The sequence below is a fragment of the Macaca nemestrina genome, chromosome 5 (assembly GCF_043159975.1).
Source record: "Macaca nemestrina isolate mMacNem1 chromosome 5, mMacNem.hap1, whole genome shotgun sequence".
Taxonomy (NCBI): domain Eukaryota; kingdom Metazoa; phylum Chordata; class Mammalia; order Primates; family Cercopithecidae; genus Macaca; species Macaca nemestrina.
Window position 1 is genome coordinate 46803311 of NC_092129.1, and position 13040 is coordinate 46816350.

Genomic DNA, 13040 nt, shown 5'->3' on the forward strand with positions numbered 1-13040 from the left:
CCACAAATTTTCATAATGTATTTTCATTTTTATTCATTTCAAAATAACCTCTAATTTCCTATTTGATTTCTTCCTTGACTAAGCAGGTTATTCTGAAGTGTGTTTTACATTCTCTAAATATTTGAGGATTGCCAAGTTACATTTTAGATTTCTAATTTAATTACATCATGATCAGAGAACATACTTCACAGAACTTGAATATTCCTGTAATTTGTTCGGACTAGTTTATTATAATTATTATTATTTTTTTTTCTGAGACAGGGTCTCACTTTGTCACCCAAATTGTAGTACAATGGTGATGTCTAGGCTCAATATAACCTATGCTTCCTGGGATCAAGGGATCCTCCCACCCAACCTTCCAAAAAGCTGGGATTACAGGTACATGTCACCATGTGCTAATTTTTGTATTTTTTGTAGAGATGAGGTGTCTATATATTGCCCAGGATATTCTTGAATTCCTGGACTCAAGGAATTCCAACTTGGCATCACAGAGTGCAGGGATTACAGGCATGACCCACTGCACCTGGTGGAGACTAGTTTTTATGGCCCCCAGTAAGGCCTATTTTGGTAATTATTCTGGGTAGAATAATTGAGAAGAATATGCATTCTGTTGTCGGATTGTATTCTATAAATGCCATTTAGGTCATATGATTAAGAGTATTTTGCAAGTCTTTTTTATCCTTACAGACTAACTCTTATTACCTCAATCAGTTACCTTTATCTCAGATTATCTTAGTGTATTAGTCCATTTTCATGCTGCTGATAGAGATATACCCAAGACCGGGTGACACAAAGAAAAAAAAGGTGTAATGGACTCACAGTTCTGCATGGCTGGGGAGGCCTCACAGTAGTTCCAAAAGGTACATCTTACATGGTGGCAGGCAAGAAAGAATGAGAACCAAGTGAAAGGGTCTCCCCCTATAAACTCATCAGATTTCGTGAGACTTTTTTACTACCACAAAAACAGGATGGAGGAAACCACTCCCATAATTTAATTATCTCCGACCTGCTTCCTCCCACAACATGTGGGAATTATGGGAGCTACAATTCAAGATGAGATTTCATACAGCCAAACCATATCATTCCTTCCTTGACCCCTCCAGAGCCTCATGTCCTCACATTTCAAAACCAATCGTGCCTCCCCAACAGTCCCCCAAAGACTTAACTCATTTCGGCATTAACTCAAAAGTCCATAGTCCAAAGTCTCATCTGAGACAAGCCACATCCCTTCTGCCTATGAGCCTGTAGAATCAAAAGCAAGTTAGTTACTTCATGGATACAATGAGGGTATAGTCATTAGATAAATACACTCATTCCAAATGGGAGAAATTGGCCAGAACAAACGGACTAAAGGCCATATGTAAGTTTGAAATCCAGTGGGTCAATCAAATCAAAAAGCTCCAAAATGGCCACCTTTGACTCTATGGCTCACATCCAGGTCACACAGATACAAGATGTCAGTTCTCATCATCTTGGGCAGCTTTGCACCTGTGGCTTTGCAGGGTACAACCTCCCTCCCAGTTGCTTTCATGGCCTAGTGTTGACTGTCTGCAGCTTTCCCAGGTACACAGTGCAAGGTGTGGGTGGAACTACCATTCTGGGGGCTGGAAGATGGTGGTTCTAGTCTCACAGCTCCACCAGGCAGTGTCCCAGCAGGGACTCAGTGTGGGGGCTCCGACCCCACATTTCCCTTCTGCACTGCACTAGCAGATGTTCTCCATGACAGTCCCACCCCTGCAGCAAGCTTCTTCCTTGTCATCCAGGTATTTCCATAAATATTCTGAAATCTAGGTGGAGGTTGCCAAATCCCAATTCTTGATTTCTGTGCACCTGGGGCTAAACACCATGTGGAAGCTGCCAAGGCTTGGGACTTGCATCCTCTGAAGACATGGCCCAAGCTGTATTTTTGCCCCTTTTAGCCATGGCTAGAGAGGCTGGGAAACAGGGCACCAAGTCCCTGTGCTGCATACTGCAGAGGGGCCCTGAACTTGGTCCATGAACCAATTTTTTCCTCCTAGTCCTCCAGAACTGTGATGGGAAGGGCTGCCACAAAGGTCTCTGACAAGTCCTGGAGACATTTTCCCCATTGTCTGGGCAACTAACATTCAGATCTGCATTACTTACACAGATTTCTGCAGCCACCTTGAATTTCTCCTCAGAAAATGGGTTTTCTTCTCTATTGCATCATCAGGCCGCAAATTTTCTGACCTTTCATGTTCTGTTTCTTTTTTAAACCTGAATGTTAACAACATCCAAGTCGCTTAGTCACTTATTTTTATTTTTTATTTTTTATTTTTTTTTAGATGGAGTCTCACTCAATCACCCAGGCTGGAGTGCAGTGGTAAATCTTGGCTCACTGCAAGCTCCATCTCCCAGGTTCACGCCATTCTTCTGGCTCAGCCTCCTGAGTAGCTGGGACTGCAAGTGCCTACCAACAGGTCTGGCTAATTTTTTGTATTTTTTTAGTAGAGATGGGGTTTTTCTGTGTTAGCCAGGATGGTCTTGATCTCCGGACCTCATGATCCACCTGCCTCAGCCTCCCAAAGTGCTGGGATTACAGGTGTAAGCCACCATGCCCAGCCCCCAGGTCACTTCTTGAATGCTTTGCTTCTTAGAAATTTCTTCCACCAGACACCATAAATCATTTTGCTCAAGTTCAAAGTTCCACAAATCTCTAGATCAGGGGCAAAATGCCACCAGTCTCTTTGCTAAAACATAGCAAGAATCATCTTTACTCAAGTTCCCAAAAAGTTCCTCATCTCCACCTGAGACCATCTCAGCCTTGATTTCATTGTCCAGATTATTATCAGCATTTTGCTCAAAGTTGTTCAACAAGTCTCTAGGAGGTTCCAAACTCTCCCATATTTTTATGTTTTCTTCTGAGCTCTACAAACTGTTCAAATGCCTGCCTGTTTCCCAGTTCCAACCTCACTTCCACATTTTTTAGTATCTTTACAGCAGCACCCCGCTATACCAGTACCAATTTACCAATTTACTGCTTTAGTCCATTTTCACACTGCTGATAAAGATGTACCCAAGAGTGGGTAATTTGTAACAAAAAAAAAAAAAAGTTTTAATGAATTCACAGTTCCACATGGTTAGGGTGGCATCATAATCATGGCAGAAGGTGAAAGGCACTTCTTACAGGGCAACAGGCAAGAGAGAATGAGAACCAAGTGAAAGGGATTTCCCCTTATAAAACCATCAGACCTACTGAGACTTAATCACTACCACAAGAACAGTATTGGGAAAACTGCCCCCATGATTCAATTATCTCCCATCAAGTCCACCCACAACATGTGGGAACTATGGGAGCTAGGATTCAAGATGAGATTTGGGTGCAGACACAGACAAACCATATCAATTAGTTATTGAGAAAGGAATATTGAAATCTTAAACTATGATTGTGGATTTTTCACTTTCTCCTGAAATTTTTATCAGTCTTTCCTTTCTGTATGTGAAACTCTGTTATTACAGATATAAATGTTTAGGATTAATATCTGCTATTGGTGGATCAGCTCTTTATTATTTGAAATGATTTTTATTCCTGATAGTAACTTTTTATCCGCAATCTATTTTGCCAGAGATTAACATTCCTTTTGCAGCTTCCTTTGGATTAATTTTGGGATAATAGATCTGTTTACATACTTGTAATATGGCTATGTCTTTATGTTTGAAGTGTGCTTCTTATAACCAATATACAATTAGATCTTGGTCTTTTTAATTCAGACTATTTCTCCTTTTAATGAGGGTATTTACACCACTTATTTTAATACAATTAATGATATGATTTTTAGTCAATCATCTTGTTTTATTTGTCCATTTTATCTCTATCACTTTTTCTTCTTTTTCTGCCTTATTTTGGGTAAATTGAGTATTTTTTATAATTCTGTTTTGTTAGATTATTAGCTATTAAACTTAACTGGTTGCTTTCAGATTCAGAGTGTCCATTTCCTTACATTATCTTAATCTACTTTCAAATGATATTATACCACTTAATGTGCAATATAAACTATCTTAGTATAACAGTTCTCGAATCAGACCTTCGTGTTGTTATCAAACATTGTATTAAAGTGTATGTCATAGCCTCCACAGTACAATGCTATTATTATTGTTTAAACCAATTCTTAAAGAGATTTAGGTTATAAGAAAACACATGTATAAATTTGGCCATGTGTTACCATTTCTAGTGTTCTTCATTTCTTTGTCTAATTCCATGTTTCTATGTAGCATCATTTTATTCCTGTCTTTTCATCTAACATTTCTTACAGTATATGTCTGCAGGTGAAAAATTATATCAGTTTTTATGTGTCATAAGAGGCCTTACTTCACCTTCCCTTTGATTTATATTTTACTGGGCTTAGATTTCTAAGTTGACAGCTTTTTGTCTTCAAACACTTTAATGATATTATCCCAGTGTCTTTTGGTTTACATCTGTTGACATCTTTATATTTGCTCTTTTTTTTGGAATACATTGTTTTCCTCTAGTTGTTTTTAAGAGTTTTCTCTTTTTCACTGATTTTGAGATATTTGATTATGTGCTTTGTAATTTTCTTGATTATGTGCTTTGTGATTTTCTTCATTATGCTAATATTTGAGGTTCTCAGCTTCTTGGATCTGTGGTTTTATAATTTTCACCAAATTTTAAAATGTTCAGTCATTATTAATTCAAATGTTTTTGGTTTTCCCTCTATCCCTTCTTATTTGAGTATTCTAGTCATATATATTTTAGCCAACTTGTTATTGTCACAAAACTCATTAATGGTATTTTCATTTTTAAATTATCTGCATTTCATTTTGAACAGTATTTTTTAATATATATATATCTTAAACTACAGATTTTTTTTCTCCTGTAATATCTAACCAGCCACTAATGCCACCCATTTTTCTACCTCAGACATTGCAGTTTTTAACCCTCATTCAATTTACATCTTTTAATATGCTAACATTTTTCACTTAACTTTATGAACACATTAAATAAAATTATAACTGCTGTAGTGTCCATGTCTGCTAATTCTATCATCTACTAGTGCTGTTATTTTAAAGTGGTTGATTTTTCTCTTCATTATCAGACATACATTCATGATACTTTGTATATGTGATAATCTTGACTGGTGATCTACAGACTCACTTTGATAAATATGACTATAATATTTATTGCTCTCAAATATAAATACAAGTTAATAGGAAACATGAAACATATTGAAAATTTTGATTAAGGCATTGCAAAATAGAAGGTAAATGTTGGACTATATAACTTACATATTCTCTTTAAAAAAAAAAAAAAAACCTTTTTAAAATTTTACTTTAAGTTCCAGGATACAAGTGCAGAGCTTGTAGGTTTGTTACATGGGTGTATGTCTGCCACTGCGGTTTGCGGCACCTATCAACTGTAATCTAGGTTTTAAGCCCCACATGCATTAGGTATCCATCCCAGGGATATCCCTCCCCTTGCTCCCCAAGTCCCTGAAAGGTCCCGGTGTGTATTGTTTCCCTTCTTGGTCCATGTGTTCTCATTGTTCAACTCCCACTTACGAGTGAGAACATGTGGTGCTTGGTTTTTCTGTTCCTGTGTTAGTTTGCTGAGGATGATGGTTTCCAACTTCATGCATGTCCCTGCAAAAGACATGATCTTATTCCTTTTTATGGCTGAATAGTATCCCATAATGTATATTAAAGAAAATATACCATAGTGGTATATGAAAATGTGGTACATTTTACAACCAGTCTAGCATTGATGGGCATTTGGGTTGGTTCAATGTTTTTGTTATTGTAAATAGTGTTGCAATAAGCATACATGTGCATGTGTCTTTATAGTAGAATGATTTCTATTCCTTTGGGAATATTAGTGGGATTGCTGGGTCAAATGGTATTTCTGGCTCTAGATCCTTGAGGAATCACCACGCTGTCTTCCACAATGGTTGAACTAATTTACATTACCATCAAAAGTGTAAAATAGTTCCTATTTCTCCACAGCCTCACCAGCATCTACTATTTCTTGACTTCTAGTAATCACCACTCTGACTGGCATGAGATGGTATCTCATTGTGGTTTTGATTCGCATTTATCTGATGATTAGTGATTTTAAGCTTTTTTTCATATATTTGTTGGCTGCATAAATGTCTTCTTTTGAGAAGTGTCTGTTCATATCCTTTGCCCACTTTTTGACGGGGTTGTTTTTTTCTTGTAAATTTGTTTAAGTTCCTTGTAAATTGTGGATATTAGACCTTTATAAGATGGGTAGATTGCAAAAATTCTCTCCCATGCTATAGATTGCCTGTTCACTTTGATGATAGTTTCTTTGGCTGTGCAGAAGCTCTTTAGTTTAACTAGATCTCATGTGATATTTTCTTCATAAAGTTTTTGCCCATGCCTATGTCCTGAATGGTATTGCCTAGGTTTTCCTCTAGGGTTTTGTAGTTTTGGGTTTTACATTTAAATGACTTAAATATTCTAATTCTGAAGATATTTCAAAGTGGTAGAAATGGATAGAGGAATAAAGTTTGATTGGAATTAGCACATGAAACCCAAAGGGCAAGTGTCTTAGTCACTTGTATAAAAAAATTCGGACTCATATAAAACATGCAAGGAGTAATTAAATTTCTAAGTCTAGAAATTTCAATCATTTTGGAATTAAATTTTTATACATTGTCAGACCTTAATTTTGATTGTAGTCGGTTCTATTTTGTATATCTTATATTATGTTTTCTAAGTTCTGTATTTCTTAGTATGTGAACTCCATGAGTATTAAAACAAATGGTTCAACTTTTTATAATAATAAAATGCAATATTATGCCTATTAATCCTGCTTACAGTAGAATTATAACAGTATTCATTTAAAATTTTATAATTTTACTTGAAAGCATACATCTGAAATTTTAAGTATATTAATGTAAAAGAAATATGGACAAAGTAATTGCATATTTGACTGGATATGTTGCCATTAACAAGTAATATATTGCCATAAGGGCATTAAATCCTACAGACAAGAAAGGAAATATTAAATGGAAAACTAATGAATGAACAGTGCATAAATCTGGCTCTCAATCTCGTTTATAAGTAGATTATCATAGACTATTTGATGAAGATCGTCAATTATTTTTGAATTTTTTGATCAAAACAATATTCTCAGTACACTAAATAGATTTACTTTATATTGTATTTACCTTTATGACAACAAATGAGTAAGAAAATGAAAGAATATCCTTAAAGTGCAAATATACTAATAATTTTAGAATTAAAATATGAACTTACATTGCATTTCACAGGCCATTCAGCTATCAAGAGACAGATTCAAAAGAAAACTTTCAGTCATGTGATTGGGAATCCTTATTCAAAGGATGAGAATGTCATTATCAGGAGGTTACATAACGGCATAACAGTAGGTATAAGGTAATATAGCAAGAATGCAAAACTCTCAAATATGGGAGAGTTTTTAAGTGAGGGTTAAATGGTAAGGAAAGCACTTAATGGGAATTCTATGCTACAGGACTTACAGAATGTAGAAAACCAGGCAACCTCACAGAGATGGCTACAGTGAAAAGTCAAGTTGCATTGAAGATGGTGTACAGAATGCATTCCATTAATAAACTGATCATATAAGGTATCCGTTTCAGGGAATAGGATTCCATAGGCCATTAAAAAATAAAGAGACTCTCTTACTTGGTATGTTAATATTTACAAATTAATGAATAAACATACCAATAAATATCTCATTTAATTCTTAAACATCACTCTAAAGAAAGTAGTATTACATCATCTAAACTTCGAAAATGAGAAAACTGGGTCTTAAGGATTTTTGCTAAGTAATCTATCGAAGTTTGCATAACTAGTACATGCAGAAGCCAAAAGTCATACCTGGGCAATGTGATTTCAAAGTGTTCTTATAAAGTATGTGTGCTGTGCTGCTTCAGTATCTGAGGTATGGAATAACTAATAAACCTTGGACTTTTTCTAAACATCCCACTTCTGTAAATGTAACCTAAGATCATATTAGCACTATTGACAACACAATTACACTATTCACACAAATGAAGCATAAAATAAATCAAGCATTCCTGTATCTTTTTCTTTTTCATGTGAAACTAAGATACATTTTTCTGAATTTGTATTAAGCTCTAAACACAGGATTTCACATTTTATCTTCTTACAGTTCATTTTATTTTGTGTCAGACAACAATGTGTTCTGAAAATTATTCTGTAATCACATACATAGGTATCTTTCCAAGGAAATTTTTAAAATAAAATTTAAACCTAGCACAACATAAAATGTAGATTATACAAATTTAAGAATATAATAACAGGGCTGAACATGGTGGCTCGTGCCTGTAACCCCAGCAATTTGGGAGGCTGAGGCAGACGGATCACCTGAGGTCACGAATTCAAGACCAGCCTGGCCAACATGGTGAAACCGTGTCTCTACTAAATACAAAAAATTAGCCAGGTATGGTGGTGCGTGCCTGTAATCCCAGCTACTTGGGATGCTGAGGCAGAAGAATCACTTGAACCCAGGAGGCGGAGGTTGCAGTGAGCCGAGGTTGCACCATTGCACTCCAGCCTGGGCAGAGCGAGACTGGACAGAGCAAGACTGTCAAAAAAAAAAAAAGACTGTAATAACATTAAATAGGTATTCATAAAAACTATCATACCATAAATAGTGTTATTGAAAAGAAAGAATTAGCAACGAAGGTAGGCTCTTTCATAATTAAGCAGTTTTGCACGTATCTTCTGGGTCACATATAGAATAGAGACAGGGAGAGTTCATTCCAGAGGATAAATGCCCAAGCACAGGGCCCCAGGTTATACACGCACCTGTATCCAAGGATTTACAATGGGAAATTAGCAATGATAGGAAATTGCCTATTTCTCTAAAACTGAATATGTCAAAGGGTCTGTCTGTCAATTGTTTCTGATAATATTAAAATTAAAATAGTAACTATACCTGTAGAGTCATGTACTATGCAAATGTAAAATTGTATTATTATATTATGAAGTGCCTTCTCTTAATTATTAAAAGGTTATAACTGAATATGAAGTAAAGAAGCCTCAATGATATCCTAATCTTGTTACATTACTAGAATGAATCTACTTTTGGCATGATATAAATCATCTTTTCCGGGGTTAAACTACATAATTTTTTATGGACAGAGGTGAACTAACAAAACAGGATTCTATTTTTATGTTATAAAATTCACTAACATCTTTGTGCCCATACTAATTCACAGATGGCTTTTTAGCCTGCTGGCATCATTAAATAAATAAATAATCTCAATTTTATACAAGTTTTCTTAATTCTTTAAGCAAGTACTTATTCTTTAACAGCTACTATATGCCCACCCATCCATGTTCAGGGCACTTAAGTAATTTAGAAAGCAAGTGGATGCCTTGTATTAAATTATTTACAACCATCCACAAGTCAGTTGCTGAATATATTTCTGAAACCAACCTAACCAACTAGAGCATTCTGCTGAGCCCAAAAAGAGCAAAGTCTTCTATTCAAAACAGAATTAAGTTATGCACTATTGCTATATAATTCAGTCAAATAGTCTTGATATATATTTTCCCAACCAGAAAACATGTGAAAATGACTTTGACTCTTTTCCCCTAACATTATGCAAATTTGAAAGGAAATGCAGTAATCTTTCATGTCATATTGATTATTTTTGGCTTTCACTGACTCTAACAAGGTAAACCAGTGTGGGATTTTACACCTTTTCAGAAACAGCTTCTGCAAAACATGTTATTATTAGCTTCATCTGCAATTATAATTTCAACACCACATTTTGCCAGAATAGAAAGAGAGGCCAAGAAAAACAGAAACCATAAATGAGAAACAGCTTGGTCATGGATTCAGGTGCCAGCAATTTATTCAGTTTATTGGATTCAGGTTGCATCCCTGCTTTGTAAATAATTTCATTTTTCTTAAATACCCTTTATAAATGAACTGTTTGTTTACAAAGATTTTAAGTTTGGGAAATTCCTTTTTTTAACAACTAGTTAACAGATTTTGAGTACTCATTACTATCTAAAATATTGTTTCTATTTTTCTCATTTTTCTTCCAATCCTCTCTATAAATATTTAATCATTGTTGGTATCCCCCAATTATGATATTGAGGAAATTCCTTAATTTCTTTGCGCCTAGTGACCCTTAGTCAGTTGGTAATTAATTAATTTTGTCACGCTATATGAAATCCCTATCAAACACTTTGTACTCAACAACACAGGGCCTGTGGTCCACAGCAGTGATCTTTCCTTCAGGTTAATTCAGTATTTGGAATTTGTGGGACAAGTTTTAGAAGTTGTTATTATGTATGATATATAGAAATACAGTTAAATTCTCAATTTTTTTGCCTTGCAAGTAAAAAAGTCAGATATATAACATATTTAAACTATGTGAATTTGATCACAGTAAGGTAATAAGGGACATTCCTCAAAGAATAATTTATTTTAGATTTCTTTCCCCTCCAATGAATAATGGCTAACTACTTACTCATCTACCTGACAGGGGTAGTTCTAATGTGAGAGAGACGATACTTATACAATGTGCTTAGTGTAAATACATGGTAGCAGTAACAGCTTTTGTAGTTTTTGTTATCATTGCAGTTCTGTTGTTATAGCTACATTTTTGAACATGTATTTTATTTAACTCGTTAATCAATCAAAAAAAAACAATAAAATGTTACAACTGGCTCCTGTTCTATTTTTAATTGGCCATCTTCCAAAGAGTTTCACCGTCTTTCTTTCCATTTCTACCGCTAGATTTAAAGTCTTGGCTGATTATCAACCTATTTTTATTCTTTTTAGCCTTTGACAGTACCTTTGCTTTATTTTTTTATTTTTTTATTTTTTTTGGCAAGGACTTAGGAGGGAAAACTCTATTCCCATAATCCATATGGTTCTTACTAAAGTATAAAATTCTTCTCTACTTAATTTTGAGTGTTTCCTCCCTGAGGAATCTGACTACTGTATCTCAGATACAGACTTTTTATATTTCAACTGTCACACAGAAGAACAAGGTATTATTCTTCAGTGAACCCTATAATTTAGACTCCTACTAGCCATCTCACTCAAGGAAGAGCCATTCACCTGTATAAATGACACAGGGCAGGCAATCCCAATAATTGGGGCTTAGCCTGGGAGGGTTCTTGACTTCACCCAGGAAAGAATTCAGTGGCAAGCTGGTGGTATCAGACAGCAACTTGTATTGAAGCAGCCATGTACAGCAAGCTGCAGCAGAGTTACTGTTCCTTGCAAAGCAGGGCTACCCGATTGGCAGTGTGTCCACAGTAGCAGCTGAAAGGCAGTTCTGCTGTCATATTTATATCCACTTTTAGGTGCATGCAAAGTAAGGGGCAGATTATACAAAAATTCCTAGGAAAAGGGTGGTAACTTCTGGGTTGCCCGATTGTTGCCATGGAAAGGGGCAGTAAGTTCCAGGTGTTACTATGGCAATGGTAAACTGACATGACACACTAGTGGGCATGTCTTATGGAAAGCTGCTTCCACCCCTTCCCCATTTTAGCTAGTCCTCAATTTGGTCTGGTATCTAAGCACTGCCTGCAGAGTTCTATTCCACCTCCTACCTCATAAGATTTTCTAGGTCCAGTCTTAATAAGTTCTGCTTCTCTGTTTTCCCACCAGTGTTTTATTGATATTCTGGCATACTCATGATAAACTCATGAGTACAAGGATAAAGAAGGACCAGCAGGCAGGCTCACTGTTCTGAGTTACTTGTTCTTCTGGGGTTTTATTCAAGAGTTATATATGTATAGTATCTTAGTAAGCCACAAACTAAATGCCTTCTCATATTTATAATAGAAAGAAAGATACATACAAGCTTATAAGTGAACATAAATCTTTGTCATCTTTATCCAACCAACCCACAGAAATCAAACAGAACTCCTGGTTTAGGTTAAAAACTGGGCAGTATAATTTTTTTCTCATATTTCAGAATTGAATTAATTAAATTGGAAATAAAAGAAAGAAAACTCCAGAGCAAAATATTGGTCATTGTATTACGAGCAACAAAAAAAGAAAATGGAAGGATAATGGAACCAAGTGGGATGTACACCTTGCTTGTTCACGTATTTGCCTTCTAACACCCTTCCCTTGTTGTGGTTATTAATATGGGTCCAGGGACAACTAGAAAGAGCTACATGCAATTAAACTTACAAAATCTCGTGATATTTGATTGAATTTATTATTTCTCCAAAAATTTTTATGCCTAAATGACCTGTCGTGTCCGGCTATTGCTTATATCCCTAGTCTTATTTTATACCAATTTCCTGTTTCCCTGCCTGCTCCTTACCCTTGATGGTAGCCATGGAAAGTGTTCTTAATTCCTCAAAAGTGTCACCTAATTTTCCACCTCAGAGTCTTTGCATGAAATGTTCATGCCCCAGCTCTTCACCTAGCAAAATTATACTTGGATCTCGACTTAAATGTGATCTCTACAAAGAAGCCTTCTTTAATGCCCATTCTATATTCCCTCCTCAAATGTAGTTTTGCTTTGTTTTGCTTTCATAATGTTTATCAGTTTTTATCTCTGTATAGATTTGGGTGACAATGTTTTTACTATCATTCCTTTAGTGTTTATCCCAGTGAACTGAACTTGATTAACAGTGAGAAAACACATTAGCTCACTTGAGAGCAAATCCAGAGGTAGGTCAGACTTTGAGGTTGTTTTGATTCAGTGGTAAGTTAGATTGTACAATGGCTGCCAGTAACTTTATATCTCCTTGCTCATATTTAGCCACAGGGAGAGAGCTGGGTTCACTGACTTAAGGCCTGAGCAAAGCACTCCTAAAAGTAAAACTAATCTCACATTTCACTGGACAACATTGGATCATAAGCTTAAACTTGAGCTGATCACTGACCAGGCAGATGCAGTTTCCAAGGCTCTGACCCATCCTTGAAGCTGAGTTTGTGAAGATTTCTCTGAGGCATAGATGGTGTGGGAGAGAGATAGATACATAACCAAGTTAGCATTCTGTTAGAAAGAATAAAAAGGAAATCAAAGCTGGGTAAACAATTGCAATAA